The sequence below is a fragment of the Rhyacophila brunnea genome, unplaced genomic scaffold (assembly GCF_057557595.1).
Source record: "Rhyacophila brunnea isolate RB1 unplaced genomic scaffold, BYU_Rbru_1.0 scaffold_134, whole genome shotgun sequence".
NCBI lineage: Eukaryota > Metazoa > Arthropoda > Insecta > Trichoptera > Rhyacophilidae > Rhyacophila > Rhyacophila brunnea.
Window position 1 is genome coordinate 1 of NW_028232790.1, and position 13,571 is coordinate 13,571.

Consider the following 13,571-nt stretch of genomic DNA (forward strand, 5'->3'; position numbering starts at 1 on the left):
CTAAGTCTGTGATTATAGTTTTTTACTCTTTCATCACGAATAGCTATATCCGTTCCAAAAGGTCTCATCAAAAATGTTTCCAATTTGAAACCTCCATCTCCAATAAAAACGTGAGGCACTGGTTGTATTCTACCTGGTAATGGTTTTGGCCCAGGAATGTCCCATTGATTGTTAATAAGCTTGTCGTAAAAAGAAGACCTTTGGAAAATTGTGCTGTCACTATCTTTTCCATAGCTACCAACATCAATCATAATAAATTTATACTCTGGGTCTACCACGGCAAGCAACACGATGGAGAATTTTTGTTTATAGCAAAAATGTAGTGATCCAGTGTTCGGTGGGCATTTTATATACACATGTTTTCCGTCAATACTTCCGATACAATTTGGAAATCCCCACTTTTCGTTAAATCCAGCTTCAGACTTCTTCCATGTTGTTTCCGTGGGTCTTGGCATATATATTGGTTGTAATACTTTCCAAATCGCTTGACTTACTTCTTTTACTATTACACCAATCGTTGTAAATCCAATATGATATGAATGACCGATTGTTTTATATGTATCTCCTGTAGCGAGGAATCTGAAACAAAATTATTTTTACAGGTAATGATTGGAGTTCCAAGTGGAAAAGTCTACGAGATAATTACAACAAATATAAAAAAACAACCGAAACTGTTTCAGGCCAAGCGTACAAAAAATATAAAAATTGGCCATGGTCAGAACAAATGCGATTTTTAGATGATGTCAATAACAGACGAAGTACGCATAGCAATATTCTAAAAACTCAAGATTCCAATGTAGAGCCTTTCGAGGCATTGGAAGTCTCTGTCCAGGAGGTTGAACAGAGTGATCAGGAGGTTCAACAAAACGAGAATTCACAGAAAAAGAGGAAAAGACCAAAGCGTGGAGACCCAACAGAAAAAGTTTTAGAGTATCTGTTAAAAAAAAATGAAAAAAAACCAAAAATGGATGACGTGGACCTGTTTTTTTTGAGTTACGCTCAAACATTTAAAAAATTTCCACGTCGTTCACAGACTACACTAAAACTGGAGATTGCGACGTTATTTGCTCGGTTCGAGAGTGAATTAGAAGCTGACGGTGACCCTGAGTTATGGAACTCAATGGACCCTCACTCTGTGTCATCGAACGAGCCACAGCCGAGCACTTCACTGGCTAGATATTATGAAACAGTGGAGATCGGACTCGATGACACTTTTTAAGGGCCCACATACGCCACCCCACGTAGGTCAAAATGGGGATTTTATGGTATCTTAAGACGGAAAAGGTTTGACGAATAACAATTGTTTTAATATTTACTAGGTACTTAACGGCCCTCGTGCGCCATGTAGGTCAAAATGGAGGCTTTATCATATTTTCAGAGCATAATCCTGGAAATTCCTTAAAGCCGCGTTGACACGATCCAAGTTGACTTGGGCCGAGCACACTCGTACGAGACATCTTCATTTACTCGGACCGCGTCCTACTCATCCGAGCTAGCTTGTATCGGAGTAATTGGGATGAAGATGTCTCGTACGAGTGTGCTCGGCCCAAGTCAACTTGGATCGTGTCAACGCGGCTTTAAGGAATTTCCAGGATTATGCTCTGAAAATATGATAAAGCCTCCATTTTTACCTACATGGTGCACGAGGGCCGTTAAGGACCTAGTAAATATTAAAACAATTGTTATTCGTCAAACCTTTTCCATCAATTTCAACCAAAAATGTAACAGTTATGTAAAATATGTGATTTCAAACACTTATGTATTGTTAAGCTATTCATTAGTTTTCATAATATTCTGTGTATAAATTTCAACCAAAAATATAAGTTATAAAAAAGATATGTGATTTAAAACACTTTATGTATTGTTAAGATACTCATACGCTATTCTGTATAAATTTCAACCAAAAATGTAAGTTATAAATAAGATATCTGATTTAAAACACTTTATGTATTGTATACTCATACGCTATTCTGTATAAATTTCAACCAAAAATGTAACAGTTATGTAAAATATGTGATTTCAAACACTTAATATGTATTGTTAAGCTATTCATTAGTTTTCATTATATTCTGTGTATAAATTTCAACCAAAAATGTAAGTTATAAATAAGATATCTGATTTAAAACACTTTATGTATTGTATACTCATACGCTATTCTGTATAAATTTCAACCAAAAATGTAACAGTTATGTAAAATATGTGATTTCAAACACTTAATATGTATTGTTAAGCTATTCATTAGTTTTCATTATATTCTGTGTATAAATTTCAACCAAAAATGTAAGTTATAAATAAGATATCTGATTTAAAACACTTTATGTATTGTATACTCATACGCTATTCTGTATAAATTTCAACCAAAAATGTAACAGTTATGTAAAATATGTGATTTCAAACACTTAATATGTATTGTTAAGCTATTCATTAGTTTTCATTATATTCTGTGCATAAATTTCAACCAAAAATGTAAGTTATAAATAAGATATCTGATTTAAAACACTTTATGTATTGTTAAGATACTCATACGCTATTCTGTATAAATTTCAACCAAAAATGTAAGTTATAAATAAGATATCTGATTTAAAACACTTTATGTATTGTATACTCATACGCTATTCTGTATAAATTTCAACCAAAAATGTAACAGTTATGTAAAATATGTGATTTCAAACACTTAATATGTATTGTTAAGCTATTCATTAGTTTTCATTATATTCTGTGTATAAATTTCAACCAAAAATGTAAGTTATAAATAAGATATCTGATTTAAAACACTTTATGTATTGTATACTCATACGCTATTCTGTATAAATTTCAACCAAAAATGTAACAGTTATGTAAAATATGTGATTTCAAACACTTAATATGTATTGTTAAGCTATTCATTAGTTTTCATTATATTCTGTGCATAAATTTCAACCAAAAATGTAAGTTATAAATAAGATATCTGATTTAAAACACTTTATGTATTGTATACTCATACGCTATTCTGTATAAATTTCAACCAAAAATGTAACAGTTATGTAAAATATGTGATTTCAAACACTTAATATGTATTGTTAAGCTATTCATTAGTTTTCATGATATTCTCTGTATAAATTTCAACCAAAAATGTAATAGTTATAAATAAGATATGTGATTTAAAACATTTTATGTATTGTTAAGCGATTCATATTAGTTTCCATAAAATTCTGTGCAACTTATTTGTCAATAAATGCCTATTATATACCCTTATATTTCTTTTTTACATTTATCATCCCCATAATTAATTCACATCTAATTTTGGAATGAAATAGCCAATATATTCTTTGTAAAAAGTCATATTTATTGTTTTTTTTATAACAGCAGACACAAAGTTTAAATACATATTCACAAATAAAAATCACATAATCATAATGTTATAAAATATATTATAAAAAAGTAAGTATTCGAATATTTTTAATCAAACAAAAAACACATAAACATATAAAACAAATTTACGCAAAAAAAACTACAAACCTATTGGAGAACGTCATTAGCCATAATATAAAATAATGATGAGATTTCTATTAAGCATCATTTACTTATCACTAGGCTTAGGATTTTTTGGTGCTAAAAAATGAATAATGGTAACTAAAATATGTAGATATAATTGGAAAATATGTTATTAAAATTTCATAATTGCAATTGCATAATTGCTAAAAAAACATAGGTGCTAAAAATTTAAGTGGTATTACAATACATCATATATATTTCAAAGAAGGCCTGAACTAAAACGGCACGCGATAGAGTAAGATAAAAGTTCTACATATGCGTGAGTTAGTTTCCAAAAGTGTCGCTGGCAAATCGTGGCAAATCGCTTCACTTAGCGTCGATAACCTGCGAGCTCGTGTTTATGTATTAACATTTGAATTCTGTATTTTTATATTATATTCAGTCCTAAAATTATCTCTTTCATTCATCGTCATTTACACTTTAAAGTTATCTTAATTACACCTCCGCCCAGTAAGTGATTTTCATGCACCGGACGAAGACCTTTACTCAACGTAGTTGAGCAGGGAACCAGACCAGGTGTTTTATTCAATTGTTTATAGAGATCAGTTTTAAGTATGGTATACTTGAACGATATTGATACACGAATAATTTTACTTTGAATTTATTATGATAATTGTTTTTACTAGAAACAAAGTGACATAAAATACACACTAATGACGTATCAATCATAATAATTAATTACTTACTATGATATTATTAAAATATATACTTAAATTTTATTTAGATTTACCGACATTGTCATTCACAATTAGGTATATTAATTTATGTTGCGATATTATTAAAATATATACTTAAATTTACCGACATTGTCATTCACAATTAGGTATATTAATTTATGTTGTGAACGTCTTAAATTAATAATTTGTAACCAAAATTTGTACCAAAGATAACTGTATGGCCGCCATTACGTATTAACTGGCATGTTCAACCTGTTACGAAAACTGTACGTCTGTGGCGGCCTAATGGCCTCTTCAGACGCTTGGCTGGGAGTGAGGTCTTGCAGATAATATTGCTTGGCCTTGCTCGTCCCACTCCCTGATGGAGGCTTCTTCATGTTACGGCACAAGTAAGACTGCAGATTCTGCCATTTTCCTTTGCATTCTGAAACTGAAATATAAAATATTATATACCAGTATGAAAACGTAATAGAATTGTATTTTACAGGTATGTGGTGGCATTTAAAACGACATGATACGCATGGGGCTTGAACTTTTTTAGCATTGCCAACCGTCCCTGAAGCTCCAATATATTCCTTTCCGGCATTATATCCCTTCTTGTATATATTTTTCGCCCAATTGCCTTCATTGTGCATACGCTTACGTGTTCTCTTCTTTGGCACATTGTCTTCTTCAATTATTTCTTCTATTGTCGCATTTTGTTTGTTCTTCACAAGTCGTTGGTAGTACTGAAAGAAAATTAAAAGTATTAGTCCATGAAATAAAAAGATATCAGTGGCGAAGGCTCCATACTAGGCGATTATTTAAAGCCTACCTTCTAAGAAAAACAATATATCTTCAAGTATTTAATTTATATTAAAATAGGTAAGTAAATAAAAAATATGTATGCAAAATATAAAACAATTGGGAGTCATCCATCGTCAGAATTTAGAATACCGCTTAATTTAGTTGAAATATTATTGAACTATCAGTCATCGTTCGTTCAATAAATTTAGGCATCTATTATATTAACTTATTTCTTAAATTACTTATTACTTGTTTGTAAATTTTATGTAGATCCAATTTCCATAAGTATTATACCTACATTTGTTAAAATTCAATCGTCTCTTATTTCCTCCTTATAATATTACTCACTAAAATGAATTCGAATCTGGAATTATGGCGCCCAGGTTAACTTAATAATTTTGTTCTTAGTTTTCATTCTTTTACCAGTCACTTTATATATTATACGATCGGCTTTTTTATAGTCGGTAGTTTTAAATTCTTTTAAGGTTGATAGATTACGCGTCAAAGTGATAAGTGACACAATTACCTGCGCCCTGTTTTACCGTCGTCTCATGCGAACGGCTGGCAGCCAAGGCGTCAAGTTAGCTTCTTTATTACTATATTCATATTCTCTATCTTACACATTTACTATATTTTGTAACTGTGACATCGAAAATCACAATTACAAAATTCTATACATAACAATATCCAACAAAGAACTAAGAAAGAAATTGAACATACAGGGATTTTGATAAATAGCTTACCATGATGCGTATAATAGTCAGTCAGTCCTTCTTATGGTAGAAGTAGTTGGCAACCGCTGCTTATTTCTTGAACTGTGTTTGAAACGACAAGGCAACTTATCTCACCATTACTCGCGATAGACAACTCTTCTGCAACAATTAATAAATCTTGCTCTACAAACTCACACATACAATAACTTGAATAGTAAGACGGTATAAAGATTATCAGATATTTAATTAAGTAGGTAAAATTACCTAAAAATAATCTAGGTATACTTGAATATTATTATTGACAAAACTTACATGGTAGTACTTGATAAAAACGAAATAAAGATAGAAAATGAAGCCACGTGATGACAATCAATGTCAAATTTACATTTTGAGGTTAACTTATTGATTTACTACTTATAATTACTAATGTTTTGCCAACCTCAATAAGTTAACCTCTAAATGTAAATTTGACATTGATTGTCAAACACTAGTAATATCAATTTAACTCACCAGATCCATCAGAATTATTAATCCTCCGGGATTCACTTTAATGCCAATTCCATGATACGGTTTGCTCTTCCACTCATTTTCGGTATTTTATTTTATATTATATAGACGCCAGTAAGCTCCACAATATCAATACTTCGTCTTCAGAAGAGGAGCTGTCAAACGACATTTTGCAACAACGTTCAGAATTATTAATCCTCCGGGATTCACTTTAATGCCAATTCCATGATACGGTTTGCTCTTCCACTCATTTTCGGTATTTTATTTTATATTATATAGACGCCAGTAAGCTCCACAATATCAATACTAGTCTTCAGAAGAGGAGCTGTCAAACGACATTTTGCAACAACGTTTGTATACGAATGGAACGCATATTTTTGACCGCCACCTGTCTGCTGTCCCTGAACGCTAGCGGTCAGCGGTCGGTTGAACGCAGAACTTCGACCGCTCTCTGTCTGCGCAAGCCCTAATATTTAAACGTTAGCAGCACTTTCACAGTTTACATAGATAAGTAAAAAAAGACTGCGAAAAACAAAAGCAATGCATTTAAAATATTGGCAACTTACATTTGGAATCGGGGAACAATTTATTCTCCAAGGAATTCAGAATACCGGCAGCGATCTGCTGTACTTCAAAATACAACATGGCGATTATGGCGGGCTACAATTCACTCACAATTCCATCGGAGTGGACGGCCACGACGAACATCTTCAAACCAAACAGCAACAAACTGTTTGTTATTTTGTTTTTGAAAGAATACTTGCAGAGTTGCAGCAGTGCTGCCAACAGATGCAGTGCTGCCATATTTTGTCTCTGAAGTATAAAACCAAAGAGATTGAACACATAAAAACTGTATTAGGCAAAGGCAAATTAGGATTCGAAAGAATAATGCAAATGGAAGTATTTTATGTTTAATAGCAAGACAAAAAACACAATATTTTGAACAAATCAACACAAATATGTGAAAAAATAATTACCTGCAGTTAATTACAAACCAAAAAAACTTTATTATATTACCTACATAACTTTAATAGACATATACACATGTGTATTTTGACATATCTTCTTAATATATAAAAATCAATGTTTGTTTGTTCGTATTTTATGCGTCGCCATACCGTTTATCCGATTGCGATAAAACTTTGTCAGCTTATTGCTTGCACTTGCGCGAAGGTTATAGGCATAGTAACTGACAAAAGGTCATATATATAAAAATGAATGTCTGTCCCGTATGCGTTCCTATACCATTCATTCGATTGCGATGAAACTTTCGTGAGTTATTGTGTGTACACCTGCGAAGGGTTCCGAATTAGAAAAAATATCGTTTTCTTCTGAATTCTATCTCCTTCATTCGCATGGTTCATATACAATTCATCTGATTGCAATGAAACTTTCGTCAGTTGTTGTGCGCATACCCGCAAAGGTTTCTGAATCAGAAAAACCATCTTCTCTTGTTCTTCTTCATTCTATTTTCTTTTATTCGTATGGTTCCTATACCATTGATCCAATTGCAATAGAACTTTCGTCAGTTGTTGTGCCAACACCCGCGAAGGTTTCTGAATTAGTAAAACCATCTTCTTCTTCTATTCGTATGTGTTCCTATACCATTCATCCGATTGCAATGAAATTTTGATCAGGTGTTGCGCTCACGCCCGCAATGGTTTCTGAATTAGAAAAACCATCTTCTTCTTCTATTCGTATGCGTTCCTATACCATTCATCCGATTGCGATGACACTTTTGTCAGTTGTTGTGCGCACACCCGCGAAGGTTTCTATTTTAGTATTAAGTATATAAAATACAAAGTTTGTTGTTTGTTTGTTCCGTCCAATTTTGAATTTTTTTACTACATTTTAATAATATTAATAACGTTTGCATATTTTGGATTGTAATTAAATTTAGGGTTCTTTTGTTTAACCTTTACTCCTAGAATTATTTTCATATTACCATATTGTATTACACAGATATTTTAATATTTAAAAGATATTTACTTATTATTATTTTTTTAAATATCTAAGATAAATGTATCCATGAAGCGACCTTGTGCGAAACAGGGTACTTCAGCTTACTTTTTATAAAATTACTTGTTTATATAAACCTATTAGACACAAAATACAGGTACCTATGTTGAAAATTTGATTAAGTATATAGTTAATTACCAATATTTTTTTGTATCTATTTGCATAATATTATCAGAAAACCCCTGCACATATATTTATACAAAAATATATATATATAACATTACGAAATTGCTACCTGCCTACCTACATATTATACTCCATTACATACTTCATATAAATAAACAAATTTAGATAATAGGAATCATCGAGTTTCAAAAAGCAATCTGGAAGGTTTTTCAAGTTTCGAGTAAATCATGGAAAACGATTGTGCATGTCACATGAAGCATTAGATGTATTCTTTTTTTGTAACTGTCTTCAAATGTGTTACCTACTAAATGTGATATAACTTTTTAATTTGTATGCAGATAACTTATAACACAAAATATATTCGTTTAAATACTGTGCAGAATGGGTTTTGAAACTCATTGTCGAATAGAGTGGATTGTGAATCTCACTTTTATGAACATAGTTGTTTTTGACACTCACTTTGCTAAAATAATATAGTGCTCAAATTCCAGTGGTGCGTCATGTGATTTTAAAGAATATAAATTTATGTTAACTACTTTTCTCATGAAATTAAATACCAATAATATTTGAAATTTAATTTAATTATACGTTTCAAATTTTTAAAACATATTGTATGGAATTAATTAAGTACCTATTTAAAAAGAACTAAATCGATGATTTTTTTGGCAAAAAACGCTTGGGAGTTTTCACATATGCTAGACTTAATCAGGATGGAGTAAGGGATGTTTTTATAGATCAGAAAATAACACGAAAAATTAAAGTATCTAATCATAATGAAAAAAGTCAGGGATGCCTATGGATTATTTACCAAAAATTACGCGGTAACACGGATTGAAGTGTCAAATTGAGTTTACCTTTCTTTGCGTTGCATACTTCTTGTAACTGGGTTCCTTGAGGTTCCAGGAAGAGAATTCGTAACACTTATCACATAACCATCCATTATATACGATTGAAAACGACAAAATATCAATAGCAAACTGGAGCGATTTACCTCACCGAGTATAGATTCAGTACTGCGGCCATATAGCATTTTTGTATGAATCGCGACTCCAGCTGATTGGCCGATATCACTTTGCTTGAAAAACGTAAAAAAATCCGTTGACTTTGGTTAAAAATGAAATTTCCTGAATTCTTCGGAAGGTAAGTGTTTTGGTCGGAAGAGGTACCTAAATAAAAAGGGGTCTCAGAGTTTCTCAAATTCTCCGTTATTTTTTTTCGTGAGAAACAAAAAACCTGGTACATTTTCAACAGAATATGACAACGCGTTCTAGGTACCGATATGTTTTCCCCAAATACTATCATTATGGAGGCTCTGTGCTATAATTTCACTATGAAAAGATGGCAACATAGATATGAAGCATAGACAAATCGGACGATTTATGTTGTCTATGGTTTTGTTTTTTGTTTGTTTATTTGCTTTTTGTATGCATACGAACGAGAGTTTGTTTTTAGTTTGGTGATATTAAAGCTGTTTGATTAATAAATTGAATAAATACGTGAAACAAATGGAGTCGCAGAGCGAGAGCGCACACAAAGCTGGTCCTGCAAAGGTGATACCGCCAAAAGAACGGATTCTTCGAGTTAAACAAGAGGAACTAAAAAACGATAATGGCGTTGATAACGACTTGACCGGCAGCTTTGAAAAACGTGTCTCGGGAAGCGTAAACGCTGTTGTCATGCAAGTGACAGCCATGGAAGCAGGAGATAGAGAGAGCGGCTTTGGCGAGGACACACCGAAAATTGAGATTTCTTCAGTTACGACGCCCAAAGAACCAACAACAGGTGTCTATTATGATGTTATTTTTCTATAATTTAATCATGGTGGATTCGTGTGTAAGGTACCCGCGGTTATCACGGCTGACGACTTAGTCCGACAAGATAAAATGGTACATTACGGTTATACTGGACACGATACGCGAAGCATTTAACAATTTTACAATTTAAAAAAAAACATGGCTGTGATTAGCAACCATTTTTCCCACATACCTGCGAGTATTAAAAAGCTTGAAACTCAAGGTTTGCCATTGACTGAATCTGTTCAGTTAATGAATAAAATCCGCTAAATGAACTCCACATTGCCAGAGGTATTCCCGCGTAAACTTAGAGAAAGGTTTAAAAACATTTTGAACAATATTCCACACAGGCTTTGTACCTTTGTGAAATTCTGAAACTTTTGCCAGAAACAAGTGCTAAATAACATAGCATAGCTAACATAGCACCCAAATTCAAATACTGCCCAGTTACCTCAGTGGATGTGGAACGGTCCTTTTCCTTTTTTTATGTCGCACCCCTAGTTTTAAAGTATGACAAGTCAAAAAACAGCATTCTGAGATAATTGGATTCAAAGATTCAAACCCCCTCAACTAAATCTAAAAATGTATGTATCAAACTGATTTTCTTGCTCAATGTGTATTAGGTCTTGTATTTTTGTATGAAATTATTATTATATTGAAAAATTATACAGAACACATATTTTTGGTAGTTTTTTTGAAATGTCATAGTCTAAAATTGGACTATTTTGATAAATTTTGAAATAACCCATCATGCACACAATACAAACTTATATGAAACAACATAAAATCTCTTCAATATATTATGCATATCAAGTAAAATAATAAACGAAATGGTTATTTGAAATTTTTATTTCAAAATAAAATAACTGGAACAGGTAAACCATCACATACCTACCGAATTTTTTAAATATATAATTGTATAAGATTATGATTACCTTTTCAACATTCTTGCATATTATGTAAAGCCACGTTGACACGGTCCAAGTACGATACAAGTAGACTTGGATCGAGTGCCATCCAAGTGACAGCTTCATACTGTTTATTCCTATCCAAGTTAACTTGGTTGAGTAGGACGCGGTGTAAGTAGCTTGGATAGGAATTAGTATGAAGATGTCTCATACGAGTGCACTTGGATAGGAATAAATAGTATGAAGCTGTCACTTGGATGGCACTCGATCCAAGTGAACTTGGATCGGACGCCGTCATCCAAGTGCGCATCCGAGTAATTTGTATGAAGCTGTCTCATACAAATGCGTTTGGATGGCACTCTGTCCAAGTGTACTTGGATCGTACTTGGACCGTGTCAACGCGGCTTAATGAAAATTATTATATAATTTAGAATTAATCAGAGTAATTTCCATCACTCTCTTCGTGAACCAAGTCATTTCTTGCCACTTGAGTACTATTAGCGACTTTCAAATTATTGTAAAAATCGTGGTACGTCATCGGTATCAATTCTTTTGCATATAGTTAAAAGATCTTGCCTTTTCTGCACGGTTATTCCTGGTGGCTCATTATAAGCTTTCTGTAAAATTATCATATTCATGTGAACCGGACGACCCGTCATGCGATACATTATATTAATTTCCTCGTATGAAGAATCAATAAAATTGGAAATAATGAAAAAACTATACGGTGATTCTTTTTTCAAATGCATGACTTTGATTGCTTGCCATGTTACCTTCGTACCTACGGTGCTTATAACATAATTTTGTCCCAGCACGTCGGACAGCAATTTCAGGTCAAATATATTATCAGTTGCCATTGCATTAACTCTATAAGGTTCATCATTATTTTCACCCATGGCTATAATGGGTATCCATTGAGCTGGTATGAAGACTAGAGCACTTTTAGCATTCTCTTTTTTCTTTTTCAATGAGTGAGTGCATCGCAATACACTGATTTTGGGTGTGACCCGTGGTCAAATATTTTTGCGTTATAGACTTTATATTTTCTGTTTCCAATAATAAATACAACGCAACTAAATATTTATTATTATTCTGTCCAGCACAATTATCGGACCAAAAATGCACATTCTTATTATTTAGAATTTCTTTTTCAATTAATGGTGTGTAAATACAACTACCAATTTCATTAGATTTTTTTTTAGGAGTCACTTCGTTCCAGATACAACAGAACCCTTTTTCTCACCAATATCAAAGATAGTGAAATATGTTGCAAGTTTTCTGGTGTAATAGAAGTTTGAGAATTATTTTTATAAATATAAATAAAATATTTAAATTAATATAAATAAAAAGGATTTCAAGTTATACACATTTATATTTTTTATAAAAATCGATGTTTTTTAAAATAGATATAAAAAATACTAAAACTATGAATTTGTCAAAAATCGCTTAGGTGATGCTTAGAAAACTTAATAAACTAAATTTTATTAATAAATATGACCATAAAATATATGTAATAATAGGGTGCGGACCGATAGAACAAATTCACATTTTATTACATTTTTTACAATTGTAAGTTTGTCTTTGACTTAAAATAAAAAATATTTTTATTTTTAATGTTTTCAGATACATATTTATTCATTAATACAGTTGAAATTGTAAATTATCAAAAAAATGTCTCAAATTGCAAGCTTCGTATTTTTCCGCTAGGTGCCTCTTTAAAAAAGGCTCAGTGAAGAATTCGCCTTAAAGCCTTTTACCTCACCAATTTGAAATGGTTTATTCACAAAATACATGACTTATGCAGGTAGCAACCTTCTTCCTCACTTATTTTAAATAACATTCTTAGGCGTGTATTGCATTATAATAACAATATTATAGTGTTTCACTATAATATTTATATATTTTTTCATTTTCTACACTTGAATAAATTAATCAAAATAAAATAATAAATTTCACACAATTTTCAGAAGATTTTTTTTATTAAATGACATTAAAATTTTAAAATAAAAAACACAATAATTATTACTAAATTAAATTTAATACATAAAAGGGCACAAGATTAAAAAGTAAAATGGAGCCTATTAATAATATTGAGGTTTAAAATTAGAATAAACATAATTTAATAATACACAAGAACGAAACATTTTAAATAAAATTGGTAATTTACAAGAGAATAATTACAATTCTATATTTTCAGAAAAAATAGAACTATTGTAAAATAAACCTTATATTATAAATATTTTATTCTATATCCGCTAATTATTCTATAACACACAATAATTATTACTACATAAAATGGCACAAGATTAAAAAGTAAAATGGTGCCTTTTAATAATATTGAGGTTTAAAATTAGAATAAACATAATTTAATAATACACAAAAACGAAACATTTTAAATAAAATTGGTAATTTACAAGAGAATAATTACAATTCTATATTTTCAGAAAAAATAGAACTATTGTAAAATAAACCTAATATTATAAATATTTTATTCTATATCCGCTGTTG

At 31.4% G+C, this 13,571-nt stretch overlaps 1 long non-coding RNA gene across 2 annotated transcripts; it reads right to left on the reverse strand.

Moving 5' to 3' along the window:
* Positions 1 to 14: 14 nt before the first annotated feature.
* LOC147076034 (uncharacterized) lies at positions 15 to 6,955 on the reverse strand. Of its 2 annotated transcripts, none has more exons than XR_015069902.1 (5): positions 6,221 to 6,955; positions 5,741 to 5,869; positions 4,855 to 4,939; positions 4,416 to 4,641; positions 15 to 579 (listed from the first exon to the last, which is right to left on the reverse strand). It is a non-coding gene; the product is annotated as an uncharacterized LOC147076034 (long non-coding RNA). The 2 variants fall into 2 exon arrangements; XR_015069903.1 differs by having other exon boundaries at positions 4,763 to 4,939.
* Positions 6,956 to 13,571: the final 6,616 nt, after the last annotated feature.